The sequence below is a fragment of the Papio anubis genome, chromosome 7, assembly GCF_008728515.1.
Source record: "Papio anubis isolate 15944 chromosome 7, Panubis1.0, whole genome shotgun sequence".
Taxonomy (NCBI): domain Eukaryota; kingdom Metazoa; phylum Chordata; class Mammalia; order Primates; family Cercopithecidae; genus Papio; species Papio anubis.
In genome coordinates, this window is record NC_044982.1 from 146,172,782 (window position 1) to 146,185,164 (window position 12,383).

Below are 12,383 nucleotides of genomic sequence, written 5' to 3' on the forward strand. Positions count from 1 at the left end.
CCCAACCTCAAGAATCTTAATACAGGGGAATATTACCTTATGGTAATATTACATTACCATAAATTTATCATTACATCCATTACACTCACCATTATAAAAACCAACATGAATTCAGCACTGACAATGCCTAAACTCTGTTCCTAAGCACTGCCCATACATTACCCTATACTCAAAACAAATCTAGGGAAGTACTATTTTTAGTCCCATTCTACAAATGAGCAAACAGGCTCAGACAGGTAAACTGATGTGTCAGGTCATTCAACAGTAAAGTGGCAGAGTAGGGGCCGGGTGCGGTGGCTCAAGCCTGTAATCCCAGCACTTTGGGAGGGCGAGACGGGCGGATCACGAGGTCAGGAGATCGAGACCATCCTGGCTAACACGGTGAAACCCCGTCTCTACTAAAAAACACAAAAAACTAGCCGGGCGAGGTGGCGAGCGCCTGTAGTCCCAGCTACTCGGGAGGCTGAGGCAGGAGAATGGCGTGAACCCAGGAGGCGGAGCTTGCAGTGAGCCGAGATCCGGCCACTGCACTCCAGCCTGGGCAAGGGGCCAAGCTCCCGCCTCAAAAAAAAAAAACAAAAAACACCAAGTGGCAGAGTAGGGATTGGAGCCCAGGCAGGCCAACCCCATGGCTTCAGTGCTTAAACCCTGGACTTTATGGTCCTTGCAATTCTGACTTCATCTGGAAGTTCTGCCCTCACCTCAGATTCAACTTGCTTGAACCCGTAACTCACTTTTTTTTTGTTGTTGTTGGGGGGACAGAGTCTCACTGTGTCGCCCAGGCTGGAGTGCAGTGGCACGATCTCGGCTCACTGCAAGCTCCGCCTCCTGGGTTCACACCATTCTCCTGCCTCAGCCTCCTGAGTAGCTGGGACTACAGGCGCCCGCCACCATGCCCGGCTAATTTTTCGTATTTTTAGTAGAGACGGGGTTTCTCTGTGTTATCCAGGGTGGGGTAACTCACTTTCAAGTGGTGAGCAGCCACCATTTGTTGAGATGCCCACTGTGTTCCCTCCAGGCACTTGACATAGGATTGCTAATGCTCAGGACAACTCTGGAAATTGTTTCCACTTTGCAGAAAGGTTCACTGACTCCATCAAGGTCAGGTAGTGAATGAAGAGTGGTGACAGGTTGTAGAGAAGTTAAACTTGTGAGCTTCAGACTCAGACTACTGGGTTTAGCTCTTGCATCTGCCACTTCGTGTGGCCTTATGCAAGTTATTTGATCTTTCTGTGCCTTAGTCTCCTTGAATGGGAAGTGGGGCTTCATAGGGGTTTTTTTTGTTTGTTTTTTTGAGACGGAGTCTTGCTCTGTCGCCCAGGCTGGAGTGCAGTGGCCGGATCTCAGCTCACTGCAAGCTCCGCCTCCCGGGTCTACGCCATTCTCCTGCCTCAGCCTCCCGAGTAGCTGGGACTACAGGCGCCCGCCACCTCGCCCGGCCAGTTTTTTGTATTTTTTTTGGTAGAGACGGGGTTTCACCATGTTAGCCAGGCTGGTCTCGATCTCCTGACCTCGTGATCCGCCCGTCTCGGCCTCCCAAAGTGCTGGGATTACAGGCTTGAGCCACCACGCCCGGCCCATAGGGTTTTTTATGAGGATTAAATGAGTTAATGCAGATAAAGCATTTGACACCGAGAGTTCTCAATAAATGTTACTTGAAATGACAACAACAACAACAACACATGCTGGTGAGGATGCAGAGAAAAGGGAACGCTTATACATTGTTGGTGGGAATGTAAATCAGTTCAGCCACTGTGGAAAGCAACTTGGAGATTTCTCAGAAACTTAGAACTACCATTCAACTCAGCAATCCTATTACTGGGTATATAACCAAAGGAAAATATATTGTTTTTCCAAAAAGACACATGCACTTGTACGTTCATCACAGCACTATTCACAATAGCAAAGACATAGAATCTACCTAGATGCCCATCAATGATGGATTGGATAAAGATAATGTACTTCGTACATCCCACGGAATACTAAGCAGTCATAAAATGAACAAAATCACATCCTTGCCAGCAATACGAATGCAGCTGGAGGCCATTATCCTAAGCAAATTAAGGCAGGAACAGAAAACCAAATACTACATGTTCTCACTTATAAATGGGAGCTAAGCATTGACATAATGATGGAACAATAGACACTGAGGACTACCAGAAGAGAGAAGGAGGGAGGGGAGCATGGGGAACGTGGGCTGAAAAACAACCTTTTAGGTAATATGCTCACTACCTGGGTGACAGGCTCATCTGTACCCCAAACCCTATACCCATGTAAGAAACCTGCACATATACCCACTGAATCTAAAATAAAAGTTGAGGCCGGGTGCAATGGCTCATGTCTGTGATCCAGGCACTTTAGGAGGCCGAGGCAGGAGGATTGCTTGAGCCCAGGAGTTCAAGACCAGCCTAGGCAACATGGCAAGACCCCATCTCTATAAAAAAAAAAATACAAAAACATAGCCAGGCATAGTGGTGCATGCCTGTAGTACCAGGTACTCAGGAGGTTGAGGTGGGGGGATTGCTTGAGCCGGGGAGGTCAAGGCTACAGTGAGCTATGATCATGCCACTGCACTCCAGCCTGGGTGAAAGAACTAGACCCTGTCCCAAAAATAAATAAATCAAATAAAAGTTGAAATGATTCTTTTAAAAAAGTGACAGAGCCAGGATTGTATCTGAAGTCTTTCTGACATTAAAAGCCGTACTTTCCAAATACTACCTTATGCTGCTTCTTACATACTAAAAAGAAAAACTACATATGAAGAGAAGAAAGACTACAAGGTATTCCATCAAAGAAGTGAAAGTGATGGTATTTGAATGGTGAGTCTATAGGATAACATTTCTTCTTTCTCGTTTTAAAAATATTTTCCAAGATCCCTTCAGTGAACATGGGATGTTTCCATAATGAAGAGAGAGACACACCGTGATGCCCTCCACATGCCATATTTGATGACAGTCTTCCATGGTAATCACTCACATCCATCTCTTGTCTGTTCCCTCTGCTGCCCTTGATCTAGGCTCTGTGCCAGCTTCATGATGGAACTCCAGGCCACCCTGCACACTGCCATGTGGTTCCCTCCTCCGGCCCTGCCTTCATCTGTCCCTCACCTGTTCAGACCCTCAGTGATCCCCAAGAACTTCTCTGGCAGAGTGTACAGAGCCAACCATTCCCTGGATGAAGTTCAGTATTTGCATAGGCAGACAGTGTCAGAGCTGTCAGAGGAGACTCAGCTAAAACCCTTCCCCTGGCTGGGCACTGTGGCTTATGCTTGTAGTCCCAACACTTTGGGAGGCCAAGGTAGGGGGACTGCTTGAGGTCAGGAGTTCAAGACCAGCCTGGGCAACATAGTGTCTAAAAAAATAAATTTTAAAAAACAACCCGGCCAGGCGCAGTGACTCATGCCTGTAATCCCAGCACTTTGAGAGGCCAAGGTGGGTGGATCATGAGGTCAAGAGATTGAGATCATCCTGGCCAACATGGTGAAACCCCATCTCTACTAAAAACACAAAAATAAGCTGGGTGTGGTAGCACGTACCTGTACCACTTCCACCGTCCATTCTTCAAGATATTCCATTTCCATTCCTTTCCACCTTTCCTTCCTTCCATTTATTCCACCATTTCCACTCCAGAACCTCCATTTCCAGCCCCTTCTTCATTTCCTTCCATTATTTCATGTCCACTATTTCTCTACCCAGCCCCTATAGAGTTCCCTCTTCTCTTCCTCTTCTTCTTTTCCACTTTCTTTCCTTTCCCTCTCCCCTCCCTCCCTCCCTCCCTCCCTCCCCTCCCCTCCTCCCTCTCCTCTCCTCCTCCTTTTCCTTTCCTTTCCAGATGGAGTCGCTCTGTCCACCCAGGCTGGAGTGCAGTGGCATGATCTCGGCTCACTGCAACCTCTGCCTCCCAGCTTCAAGTGATTCTCTTGCCTCAGCCTCCTAAGTAGCTGGGACTGCAGGTGCCCACCACCATGTCTGGTTATTTTTTGGGCGGAGTCACAAGCTCTGTCGCCAGGCTGGAGTGCAGTGGCCGGATCTCAGCTCACTGCAAGCTCCGCCTCCCGGGTTCCCAGCCATTCTCCTGCCTCAGCCTCCCCAGTGGCTGGGACTACAGAGCCCGCCACCTGTGGCTAATTTTTTATTTTATTTTTAGTAGAGCCGGGGTTTCACCCGTGTTAGCCAGGATGGTCACCGATCCTCTGACCTCGTGATCCGCCCGTCTTTCGGCCTCCCCAAGAATGCTGGGATTACAGGCTTGAGCCACGGCGCTGACGTCTGGTTATTTTAAGGAATTTGGTGGAGGCGGGGTTTCACCATGTGTGTCCAGGCTGGTCGCCAGGGCTCCTGACCTCCAGAGTGAGATCCCACCCGCCTCGGCCTCCCAGAGTGTTGGGATTACAGGCATAGGCCACCGTGCCCGGCCAAGTCTGTGTAGGTGTTTTCTTAGGCTATGTAGCTCACTTTCTTAGGCTGTGTAGTTCACTTTCCCACTGCAAGCTTTGGGAAGAGAAGCTCTGTGCCACAGGCTCCATTCCTATTTGCCACATCACAAATACCAATCATTGCTTTAAGGAGTGGATGATTTGATGAGAATATTCAGTTCTTACACCACTACTAGAAGAGGAACACTGACTGCCTTGTTGTGGAAGTGGTCTGGCAGTTTCTGTAGGTAGGAGTGGTGGATTGTCTGCAAATGTGGCCACCGACAGCGCCTCCCATTCCTGTGTGTACATGCTGCTTCTCCCACTAGAAGGTGTCTTTTACTTTCCTTCTCTTTGAATCTGGAACTTGCTTTGACCAGTTGGACCTAGCAGAAGTGGGGCCCTGTGACTTGCAGGCCTTATGAAATCTCGTAGCTTTGTTTTTCCCTTTTAGAGCCAGCTGTGATATAAAGAAGTTTGTCTGTGCTGTGTGAGAGAGATACCACCTGAAGACAACAAGGCCCTGGAGGATGAGAGACTCTCAAGGAAAAGAGAAGGGCCTGCCGTCTTCCAGCCACACCAGCCCCCGACTGAGGAGCTGGGTGAGGCCATCTTGCATCTTTAGCCTCAGTCAAGTTGCCTCAGCAGAGACTAGCTGACGCTGCCAAGCCCTGCCCAAGTTACAGAATCATGAGCAAATAAATGACTGTTTCTGTTTTAGGCTTTTACATTTTGGGGGTGGTTTGTGTGCCAGTAGTAACTGAAACAGATAATATATTTACAGAATAAACTGTAGTTTTAATGATCTAAGTAAAAGCCCACTAATTCATTATGCAGAAAAAAATGATTTTTTTTGAGACAGAGTCTCGCTCTGTTGCCCAGGCTAGAGTGCTGTGGCACAACCACAGCTTACTGCAGCCTCGACCTCCCTGGTTCAAGCGATCCTCACACCTCAGCCTCCTGAGTAGTTGAGACCACACATACGTGCCACCACACCCGGCTAATTTTGTAATTTTTTTGTACAAACGGGGTCTCGCCATATTGCTGAGGCTGGTCTCTAACTTCTGGGCTCAAGCCATCCTCCTTCCTCAGCCTCCCAAAGTGTTGGGATTACAGATATGCGCCACTGTGCCCAGAAAATTTAACTTTTATTTTAAAAAGACAGTCCTCTCAGTTAGTGCTACAGCTCCGTTAAATCAAATATAGCCTCCTTACATATTTTAAGTTTCACCTAAAGGTTTCTCTGTACATAGTGAGCTATCACCTAAATGGAGGTATAAACAGCCTATAATCTACCCTTGTGCCAAACACCAAGTTTTGGCCAATCAAAAGGGGCCAACTGTTCAAACCCTCTTCAAATAAGGCAAACACTGAGCTGTAACCAATCTGGCTGTTTCTGTCCCTCGCTTCCATTTTCTGTACATCACTTTCCTTATTCTGTCCATAAATCTCTGAGCCTACTCTGGCTCAGAAGGCTGCCCAATTTACCAATTGTACTTTGCTCAATTAAACTCTTAAATTTCATCTGGCTATGGAATTTTTTTTTTTTTTTTTTTTTTTTTTTTTGAGACAGAGGTTTACTCTTGTCACCCAGGCTGGAGTGCAATGGCATGATCTCAGCTCACCACAACCTCTGTCTTCTGGGTTCAAGAGATTCTCCTGCCTCAGCCTCCCGAGTAACTGGGATTACAGGTATGCACCACCACACCTGGCTAATTTTGTATTTTTAGTAGAAACGGGGTTTCTCCATGTTGGTCAGGCTGGTCTCGAAATCCGGACCTTAGGTGATCTGCCCACCTCGGCCTCCCAAAGTGTTGGGATTACAGGCATGAGCCACTGTGCCCAGCCTAATTTGGCTATGGATTTTATTTTATCAGCCCTTAAAGGGGAATTTTTTTTTTTTTTTGAGATAAAGTTTCGCTCTTGTTGCCCAGGCTGGAATGCAATGGCTCTATCTCAGCTCACTGCAACCTCTGCCTCCCAGCTTCAAGTGATTCTCCTCCCTTAGCCTCCTGAGTAACTGGGATTATAGGCGTGCGCCACCATGCCTGACTAATTTTGTATTTTTAGTAGAGACGGGGTTTCTTCATGTTGGTCAGGCTAGTCTCGAACTCCCAACCTCAGGTGATCCACCCACCTCGGCCTTCCTAGGTGTTGGGATTACAGGCATGAGCCACTGCACCCAGCCTGTTTTTATTTTATTTTATTAAGTTCTGGGGTACATGTGCAGGATGTACAGGTTTGTTGCATAGGTAAACATGTGCCATGGTGGTTTGCTGCACCTATGAGCCCATCACCTAGGTATTAAGCCCTGCATGCATTAACTATTTATCCTGATGCTCTCCCTCCCCACAACCTACCCCACAGGCCCCAGTGTGTGTTGTTCCCCTCCCTGTGTCCTAAAGGGTTATTTTTGAGGAATGCTTCTAATGTCAGAAATGCTCACATGAGGGTGGAGGGTACAGGGAGGTGATAATGAAAGGATACAAAGCCTCAGGAGGAAGTTTGATATTTTTGTATGAGATCTATTGTACATGGTAAATATAACTAATAATTGAGAACTGTACATTTCAAAATTGCTGAGAGAATAAATTTAAAATGTTTTCATTATTAAAAATATTAAACATTCGAAAAAAAATGCTCACAATATTCCATTGTGGTAGGTTGCTTCCAAATGGCTCCCAATGATCTATACCTCCTGGTACTATTGCCTTGTATAATTTCCTCTCCTTGAGTGTAGTTGAACCTGGTGACTTGCTTCTAATGGATAGAATCAAGCAAAAATCATTTGGTTATGAAGACTGTAACTTTCTCTCTCTTTGTCTCTCTCTCTCTCTCTCCCCTAGTGCCCTTGGTGTGGTGGAAGCAAGGTGTCATGTGATAAGTAAGCCTCCAGAGAGGCCTGCATGGCAGGATCCAATGTCTCTAGCCAACAGCCTCTGGGGACCTGAGACCTGCCAACACCCTTGTTAGTGAACCTGGAAGTGGACCTCCTGCTCTTGGACCTTGAGGTGACTATAGTACTGGCTGACACCTTGACTGCAGTCCCTGAGCTGGGGTGTCCAACTGAGCTACTCTCAGAATCCCCCCTACTGAAACAGTGATATAATAAATGCTTATTGTTTCAAGCTGATAAATTTTGGAATGCTTTGTTATGCAGCAAAAGATAACTAATACATTCATCACTGAAAAAATGAAGATATCAAACTATAAACTCTTTATTTAGTCGACCTTTTAGGGAACTAATATGGCCATAAATATCAAGCCTCCTACAATTTTGCACATTCTTTGACTTTGTAGTTCTACATCTATAAACTTCTCTTAAGGGAAATCATGGATGCTAACAAAGAAATAGTTACAGAAATGTTCAGCAGAGGAGCACTATTTATAATGGCAATCCGCGTATCTAAAGATGGGATTGAGTGACTAAATCATGGAGTCACCTCTAATAGAACAGGTTGGGGTTCATTAGTGAGTTTTAAAAACAGTAAAGGGATTTGCCACTGGCATTTGAAAAGTTAAAATAAAATTAAATAGAATGAAAAATATCAGAGTAAGGACAAGTTTTGCTTCATAAGAAATTTAGCTTTATATTTGTACATGTGTACATTGTGATATTAAATTCCTTACTCTGAGTTGTGGTCCAAATTTTGAAAAACTGAAGTGTTAATAAAAGATGTATATAAAACTACTTAGGTCAGGCATGGTGGCTCACACCTGTAATCCCAGCACTTTGGGAGGCCAAGGTAGGCGGATCACCTGAGGTCAGGAGTTCGTAGACTAGTCTGGCCAACATGGTGAAACCGCATCTCTACTAAAAAAACAAAAATTGGCCGGGCGCGGTGGCTCAAGCCTGTAATCCCAGCACTTTGGGAGGCCGAGGCGGGCGGATCACGAGGTCAGGAGATCGAGACCATCCTGGCTAACACGGTGAAACCCCGTCTCTATTAAGAAATACAAAAAACTAGCCAGGCGAGGTGGCGGGCGCCTGTAGTCCCAGCTACTCGGGAGGCTGAGGCCGGAGAATGGCGTGAACCCGGGAGGCGGAGCTTGCAGTGAGCTGAGATCCCGCCACTGCACTCCAGCCTGGGCGACAGAGCGAGACTCCGTCTCAAAAAAAAAACAAAACAAAACAAAAATTAGCTGGGCGTGGTGGCAGGCTCCTGTAATCCCAGCTACTCAGGAGGCTGAGGCAGGAGAATCGCTTGAACCCAGGAGGTGGAGGTTGCCGTGAGCCGAGATGGTGCCATTGCACTCCAGCCTGGGGGACAAGAACGAGACTTTGTCTCCAAAAAAAAAAAAAAAAAAAGTACAAAAATTAGCTGGGCATAGTGGCAGGTGCCTGTAATCCCAGCAATCAGGAGGCAGGGGAATCACTTGAATCCGGGAGGCAGAGGTTGCAGTGAGCTGAGATCGCACCACCGTACTCCAGCCTGGGCGACAGAGCGAGACTCTGTCTCAAAAAATAAATAAATACAACTACTTAATGACATAAAATGTATCCAAAATATATTAAGTTATAAAATGTATTCATAATGTTAGAAGATGATTAATTTGGTGAAAACCCAAACAATATATGAAAAAAATGGAAAATAAATACACCAAACAGAAAATTTATACTTTTCTTTATTCATTTGTATTTTAGAGTTTTCCACAATGAGCACATCTTCTTAAAAACTCATTTCTTGAATAATCATACTAATTTAAAAGTTTTCCAAATAACTGTATATAGTATTTAACTATGTTAAATATATATGCGTAGAGGGCCGGGTGCAGTGGCTCAAGCCTGTAATCCCAGCACTTTGGGAGGCTGAGGTGGGCAGATCACCTAAGGTCAGGAGTTTGAGACCACACTGCCAACATGGTAAAACCCCATCTCTACTAAAAATACAAAAATTAGCTGGGCGTGGTGGCAGTTGTCTGTAGTCCCAGCTACTCGGGAGGCTGAGGCAGGAGAATAGCTTGAAGTGGGGAGGCGGAGGTTGAAGTGGGCTGAGATCACACCACTGCACTCCAGCCTGGGTGACAGAGCAAGACTCCGTCTCAAAAAAAAAAATTAAATTAAATTAAAATAAAATAAAATTAAAAATATATATAAAGACTAGAAAAAAATAGACAAGAAAGAAACTTGTCAGAATGTTAATGGTGGTGGTTTTTGTCTGGTGGGATTATGGGAAATTTTGAATATTAAAAAAAATTTTTTTTTGAGACAAGAGCCTTGCTCTGTCGCCCAGGCTGGAGTGCAGGGGCACAATCTAGGCTCAATGCAACCTCCACCTCCCGGGCTCAAGACATTCTTCTGCCTCAGCCTCCCGAGTAGCTGAAATTACAGGCACGCGCCACCATGCCCAGCTAATTGTTTGTATTTTTAGTAAAGATGGGGTTTCACCACGTTGCTCAGGCTGGTCTCGAACTCCCGACCTCAGCCTCTCAATGTGCTGGGATTACAAGCGTGAGCCACCATGCCCGGCCATGTTTTAGAAAATGTAGAAAAGTTTATAAATAAACATGTTTTTCTTCTATAATAAAGTTTTTAATAAAAGAAAAGGCATTTAAAAAGAGCAACCTGGTTCTGTTGGGGTCTGCCTGCTGCCCATTTTATCTCAGCACTGGATCTGGCCCAAGCCAGGAGAGCGGGCAGGCACCTTTCTCCCTACCCAGGCCCCCGCCCTCTTTTTCTGCCCTAATGTGGCTGTGTGCTCCTGGTGGCTTTTATCTCTCATCTCATCTTGGATCTCGAGCTCCCTTATCTTTGGGCAAACTTACTGATGAATGGTGGCACCAATAGGCCAGGGAGGAGATGTGGGTCACTGCTAAGTTGGAAGGATATCAATAAGGCGCCTCTTGCTATAAATAATGGACATCACTCATTAGTGTGCCATCAAGCTTCATGGTATCCACGCTGCGTGCTCATATAGAATCTTACCAACCCCCAGTTTACGAATGAAACACGTTCGTGGAGGCTGCATGCATGCATCTGTCTGTCTCAGTGTAGGCTTTCATAAAGTTTGCATGTTTGTGTGTCCCCAGCCCATTACCAGTCAGTATCTGTTAAATGTTACCTCCTAAATAGCTCTCCAATCTGCCTGCTTCTTGCCATTGACAGCACTACCTCCCCTACTAGCTCTACTGCAATGGCCTTCTAGCTGACCTCCACCAGCCCTTCTGTGCCCTCTGATTGTCTTTCTGTGCAACAGCCACGGTGATTTTTGGAAGTTTAAATCTGAATACGTCAACTTGCCCAAGCATCATCTTTTAAGACTCTTCAGTGACTGCCCAATGCCTTTTAGATGGAGACAAAATTCCTCAACGTGGCTTACAAGGCCCTGCGTGGGTATCTCAGCCCTTTCTCCTGCCTCACTTTTTCCTCTCTCCTCCCTCTGTTCCAGCACCATTGACCCTGTTAGTCCCGTGTACTCACCATCTCCCTTCTGCCACGGGGCCTTTGCATGTTCTCTGCATTCTGCCAGGCCAATTCTTGCTGGCTCCTAGGCCAGGTTAACTCCTACTCATCTGTCAGAATTCAGTCCAGATGTTATCACTCTCCAGGTTACACCTTAATTAGACATTCATATAGCACCTCCTACTTTTCTTCAAATCACTAAATGAAATTGCAATTTTACATTTATTTGATTAGTTGATTATTGTTTATTTGTTTTCCCACTAGACTATAAGTTCCTTCCATGAAGGCAAGGAACTGTCTTTTTTGTTGTTTTTTGTTTGTTCTTTGTTGTTGTTTGTTTGTTTGTTTTGAGACGGAGTTTCGCTCTTGTTGCCCAGGCTGAAGTGCAAAGGCGCGATCTCGGCTCACTACAACCTCCGCCTCCTGAGTTCAAGCAATTCTCTTGCCTCAGCCTCCCAAGTAGCTGGGATTACAGGTGCCCACCACCACGTCTGGCTAAATTTTTGTATTTTTAGTAGAGATGAGGTTTCACCATATTGGCCAGGCTGGTCTCAAACTCCTGACCTCAGGTGATCCACCTGCCTGAGCCTCTCAAAGTGCTGGGATTACAGGTGTGAGCCACCGTGCCTGGCTTTGTTTTGTTTTTGTAGAGACAAGGTCTCACTATGTTGACCAGGCTGGTCTTGAACCCCTGGCTTCAACCAATCTTCTCGCCTCAGCCTCCCAAAGTGCTGGGATTACAGGTGTGACCCACCGTTCCCATCCTGTGTCTCTTTTGAATAACCAATCTCCAGTACTGAGCATAATGTTTGACCTACCAGGGGAGCTCATAAAATCTTTGTTAACTGAGTGAGTAAATAAATGAACAAAACACAGTGACTCTTCTCATTTAGTTTCTTTTCCTGAAAGGGCTCTCAAACCCTTCAGAAGACAGGGAACAGAAGAGGCAGGGAACTATCATAATAATGCTTCCTGGCCACAGTGTTAAAGTGACAGCTGAGTTGACAAGATGCAACCTAGAGGCCCCCTCCTCCTGCTCAGGAAGAGAGCCACATTGATGAAACCCCAGGCATTGGCCACCAGAGCTTCACCAGGAGGGCAGGGAGAGCGGGGAGGTAAATAAAGGACAGGAATGAATGTCTACTGACAGGGACTCTGTTGGATGCCATGCTAAATGTTTACAGGCATCATCTCATTTTATCTTCCCAACAAGCCCAATCTGCAGATGTGAAAACAGACTATGAAACTTGGCCAAGGATTATGAAACCAATGCAGGGCAAAGCTGAGTTGAACTCAGATTGTCAGCCTTCCTCCAAAGCCAGGGCTTTTCCTGGCTGCCATCTTAGCTTCCAACACCTCAAACACCTCCCTCACCTTCTTAAGTGAGGGCCTAAAATTTCATCATTAAACTGTCATCCATTCGCCTTTTTCCTTTTTTGAGACAGGGTCTTGCTCTGTCGCCCATGCTTAAGTGCAGTGTTGCCATCGTAGCTCACTGTAGCCTCGAACTCCTGGGCTGAAGTGATTTTCCCACCTTCCAAGCAACTAGGATGACAGTTGTGCACC

At 46.0% G+C, this 12,383-nt stretch overlaps 1 long non-coding RNA gene across 1 annotated transcript; it reads left to right on the top strand.

The window, feature by feature from the left end:
- Positions 1-4,395: 4,395 nt before the first annotated feature.
- On the top strand, positions 4,396-7,551 carry LOC103885771. The gene is made up of 2 exons (XR_004185191.1): positions 4,396-5,016; positions 7,261-7,551. It is a non-coding gene; the product is annotated as an uncharacterized LOC103885771 (long non-coding RNA).
- Positions 7,552-12,383: the final 4,832 nt, after the last annotated feature.